Genomic DNA, 5,249 nt, shown 5'->3' with positions numbered 1-5,249 from the left:
CCCACCCCACTCCACCTGGGGCCACAGGTGAGGTCTGATGTAAGAATGCACCTGCGTGCACCAGAACCATGAATGCTGCCCCTGCTGCACTCTGACTCTCCTATGTGCCTGAAAACTTGTACTTCTCCCTTTGCAGCTTTCTGCCTCTCCCCCGCCCCCCCTCCATTTAGGGCACATTCACTTGTCTCTCAGTATGAAACCTTATCTTCCCCACAAGTCCATGAGTTCTCTAAGGCACACATCCCTTTATGCTTAAGATCTAGAGCAGGGCCTAGAACAGGAGCAGGTCACAGAAATGTATGAATGAACTGAGTATATGAATGAATAAAAAGTAAAAGTGTGGGTTGCGATAATCCTTCATTCCTTCAACAAGCAAATTCTGACCAGCCCATACTCTTGACGAGGGACATTTCTTGCAGAAGTAGACTTAACTCTAGCCCTGACCAGTCCCAGATGGCATGCCAGTTTCCACCAACTTCTCCCCAGCAGTGTGCTAGTGGAGACCACCAGCACCTCTTTGCTACTTTACAAGTGTGAAACTCTCCCTAACCACCCTGGGTTCTGGGCCCTCCTGGTTCTTGGAAAGTCACTGCTCTTTTATTAAAGGGAGTTGTGTTCCACCTCTCTTGCACTATTTCCAAGAGTCTCAACATTTTTGGGGTCGTGAACCCCTTGGTAAGTCTGGTGAACATTATGAATCTTCTCTCAGAATCATGTTTTATGTGTACAAAATACATTGCATCTTAAAGAACCCAATTCTACTGAAAAGAAAGAAAGAAAGTGAAGTCGTTCAATCTTGTCCAACTCTTTGCGACTCCATGGGCTGTAGTCCACCAGGCTCCTCCATCCATGGAATTTTCTAGGCAAGAGTACTGGAGTGGGTTGCCATTTCCTTCTCCAGGGGATCTTCCCAACTCAGAGATAGAAACAAGGTCTTCTGCATTGCAGGTAGATGCTTTACCATCTGAGCCACCAGTTACCATTAAATCAATTTTCAGTATAGAAATAAATATACTGCTTTATTAACACACTTAATAACAAGATCCAGAAGCATATCTAATAATTATCATAATTTTTTTAAATACTAAGGAGCATAAAGGATAAAAAGTATTTACAACAACTGTGATGAGATGTGAAAACATCTGCAATTTCTATTGGCAGTGAAGTCACAGGTCCTGTTAATCCTACTGGGGTCTGTTTCCTGCATTAAGAATGGAAATAAAGACTCTATTTCACTTAGTGATTAGGAAAAATATGAATTCTGTTCTTTTTTCCCATCCAGGTTCACAGAACCGCCCCCTCACCTCCAAAGAATTCTCTTCCAAGATTGCAACTACCGCTTATTGGCAGTAGAGGGCGCCAACAGCAAGGGGTTCCCTCTGCCTGTTGGGAATAGAACCAGAACAGGCAGAATTGAGTCCTCAAGCTTTGACAGAAGAGTTTCCTTCTGTTAAATCGTGAATATCATTATTAGAAAAACTAAGAATGCTCTTATCTAGATGACCGTTATTTAGCTAAAATTATTATTTTAGCTAAAAGATTCATCTAAAAGATTTCTTCAATGAGACAAGACATTACCCACACGGTTTGAAAGGATTCTATCCAGGTGATAGAGTTTGTCATGCCGGGTACCTGCTCACCTATTACTTTCTGGTTACCCCCCTTGTTGCTTAACACCCATCGCCAGTGTCAATTGTGTTTTATTTCTTACTGAAAATTCTGGGCTTTGTCCACACATCCCTTTGAGCTTGGTTAATAGAGTAAGCAGAGAAGAAATGGACAACTTTCTGATGTTCTGGAAGGAGGTGTTGTGGGGGTTCCTGATGAAGGGTATATCAACAATCCTGAAGAGAGATGATGGCAGCAATAGTGTTGGATGGAGCTACCCTGTGGGCTTGTGAGTTGAACAGCGGGGAGGATGCTGGCAGCACTTCCTGAAGGCAAAGAAAATGTGATGTGTCTATAGATACAGGTTCCCACAATGGTGCCCATGCCTAGTATAATTCTTTTCCCATGAGTGGCTATGACCGGATGTCACTCCCAGGATCATGTTACGTTTTATAGAAACAGTGATTTTGCAGAGGAAATTAAGGTTACTGATCAGTTGGCTTTGAGCTAATCGAAAGGGGAATCATCTGGCTGGGACTGACTTAATCAGTGGGAACCTTTTCAGTTCAGTTCAGTTCAGTCGCTCAGTCTGGTCTGACTCTGCGACCCCATGAGTTGCAGCATGCCAGGCCTCCCTGTCCATCACCAACTCCCTAAGTTCACCCAAACTCATGTCCATCTAGTCGGTGATGCCATCCAGCCATCTCATCCTCTGGTCCCCTTCTCCTCCTGCCCCCAATCCCTCCCAGTGTCAGGGTCTTTTCCAATGAGTCAACTCTTCGAATGAGGTGGCCAAAGTATTGGAGTTTCAGCTTTAGCATCAGTCCTTCCAAAGAACACCCAGGACTGATCTCCTTTAGAATGGACTAGTTGGATCTCCTTGCAGTCCAAGGACCTTTAGAAGAAGATAAAGTCTTAGAGAGGCCTTACAGTGACCTCAAAGGAGGAGTAAACTGCCCTACTGTGAGAGGACCAGTGAACCAGCAGAGGGGCTCTTAGAAGAGCCCCCAGCCAACAGCTAACAGGGAAATGGGGATTTCAGTCCTACAACAGCAAGGAACTGAACTCTGCCAACAGTTAATGAGGATGGGATAGAACCTGAGCCTGCTGCCATGCAGCAGCAACAGCCAACACCTTGATTTTACCTGGTAAGCCATGAGGAGAGGACCTTGCTAACCTGTCGCCAGGCTCCTGACTCACCAAAACTATATGGTAATAAATTTGTGTTGTTTTAAGCCACTAAATTTGTGGAAATTTGTTATGCAGTAATAAAAAACTACTGCAGTGGTTTTCTCATTAATTAACTCATATTCTTTATAATTTTCGTGCAAAGATATCTTTGTTATGTACTCTTATATGTGCAAAACTCATAAGTGCACAACTAAGTGAATACATGTCTGTCTGTGTGTGTCACCCAGATTAATACAGAACATTTTCAGCACCCAAAATACTTTCCTCATGTCACTTGTCAGTATCAGTACTTCCTTCCCCACAGTAACAAAATTTCTAACCTCACCACTGATTAGTTTTACTCATTCTTGAGTGTCATATGTATGAAATCAACAGAATTCAAACTGTTTTTTTGTTGCTATTTAGTCACAAAGTCATGTGTTGTTGTTTTTGTTTAGTTGCTAAGTCTGACTCTTTGCAACCCCGTGGACTGTAGCCCACCAGGCTCCTCTGTCCATGGGATTTCCCAGGCAAGAATACTGGAGTGGGGACTTCCCTGGTGGTCCACTGGGTAGAACACCGAGCTCCCAATGCAGGGAGCCTGAGTTTGATCCCTGGACAGGGGACTAGATCCCACATGCTACAACAAAGGCCTGGCACAGCCAAATAAATAAAAAAATTTTTTTAAAATACTAGAGTGGGTTGCCATTTCCTTCTCCAGAGGATCTTCCCAACCCAGGGTTCAAACCTGGGTCTCTTGCTTGTCAAGTGGATTCTTTACCTCTGAGCCACCTGGGAAGCCCGTACAAACTGTTTTACATCCAATTTATTGTGCTCGATATTAATGTCAATGAAATCATTCATGTTGTTGTTTGTAGCTGTAAGCCTGTCTTAGTCTGTTCAGGCTGCTGTGATACAATACCACAGACTGGGTGACTTATAAACAGAAAAAAATTATTTCTCACAGTTCTGGAAGCTGGAAGTCTGAGATCAGAGTGCCAACCAAGTCAAGTTCTGGTGAGGGCCGTTTTTCAGACGGTCAGTCAGTCTGTTCAGTTGCTTAGTCCTGTCCAGCTCTGTAGCCCACCAGGCTCCTCTGTCCATAGAACTCTCCAGGCAAGAATACTGGAGTGGGTTGCCATTCCCTTCTCTAGGGGATCTTCCCGACCCAGGGATCAAACCCACGTCTCCTGTATTGCTGGCAGATGCTTTACCATCTGAGCTATCAGGGAAGCAATATGTAGACAGCAAAAGCTCTGCTGCTGTCAGGGGCTGTGGTCAATTAATGATTCCGTGTAGTTTTACAGACACATTTTCTAATCCACACTGAGGTCCTCACTGTAGAGCAGAGGAAGGCCCTGTTATTAAAATGATTGAGAGGAAGTTCGTGTTATTAATATTAAAACAAAATACTTAGCCGAGGCCATCTCTGCAAGCCCGTGAGGCCTGAAATACACACATGTTGGCTGAAAAACAGACAGCTATACAGTTCTAAAAATCACACCATCATCTTTACATTAAGGTTTAACATAAGCACCAAGAACACGGCCACACAATGCCGCAGTTATCTCAGTGTAGTCTACTCTAGCATTGGTAACCATCCTGTCTTTCAATCTCCCATTCAAAGTCAGGGGCCAGGGGCAGAAATCTGGCTACTTTTTTCTTCTAGAAATTGAGCTTTCAAGTGAAGTTTTGCACTCTGGGAAATGTGGGACTGTGCCATCTAGATTCTAGATTCTAAATTAAAGTTGAATATTCATAATCAGGAAAAAAAAGACAAATGAGATTTTGGAATATTTAATGACACAAAATCTGTCATTTTTTTAAATGACAAAAATCTGAGTTTAAAAAAAACTTGTCTCAAAGCATAGCTCCCTTCTTAGTATAATCGCCTTTTGGGAGGTTGAGCCACTTGCACAATATTGGAAATGTACGATCAGTTTCAGCTCTATGAAGAGAGTATTGACATGCAGACGGATCTGATACATGGCAAGACTGACCTTCCGCAGATGCAGGTAGGCAGCTGGAGCCAGGAGCATCCCCGAACCACCCACAAAGGAGACCTGCCACAGCCGACCAGGAGGCCCAGTCGAGCAGGAGGAGACACAGCCAACTGCAGAGCAAGAGAGGGACCAGGGTTTTGCTAACTGGTCCAAGTCTGGGGAGCAGCCAAGCCAGATTGCCAGCCCTGGCTTCGAGAAGGGGGGTGGGGGTAGGCGGACACAAGGAAGGCTGGGAATTTGATGACTAGGACTATCTGGAAGAGGAGCAATCAAGTGGTGCAGATTACAGAATTTCAGCAGCCCTTGAAGAAGCCAATAAGATGTTTCTGAGAACATCCTGAGCAAGAGAAGCAACTCTGGATGGTGGGTTTCAGATGCATTATGAGAAGACCTCGTTTCATCAGTTGGCTTTTATCGAAGAGCTTTTTTCCACTCATGATTGTCAATCATTTGACTGAAAAACAATGA

The 5,249-nt window shown here is 44.0% G+C and overlaps 1 pseudogene; it reads left to right on the top strand.

The window, feature by feature from the left end:
- The first annotated feature begins 4,706 nt into the window (after positions 1-4,706).
- Positions 4,707-5,249, top strand: LOC104993391 (annotated as a pseudogene).

Source organism: Bison bison, unplaced genomic scaffold (genome assembly GCF_000754665.1).
Source record: "Bison bison bison isolate TAMUID 2011002044 unplaced genomic scaffold, Bison_UMD1.0 scf7180017864238, whole genome shotgun sequence".
NCBI lineage: Eukaryota > Metazoa > Chordata > Mammalia > Artiodactyla > Bovidae > Bison > Bison bison.
Note: the sequence above shows the minus strand (reverse complement) of the source record. Positions and strands in the feature narration are given on the sequence as shown.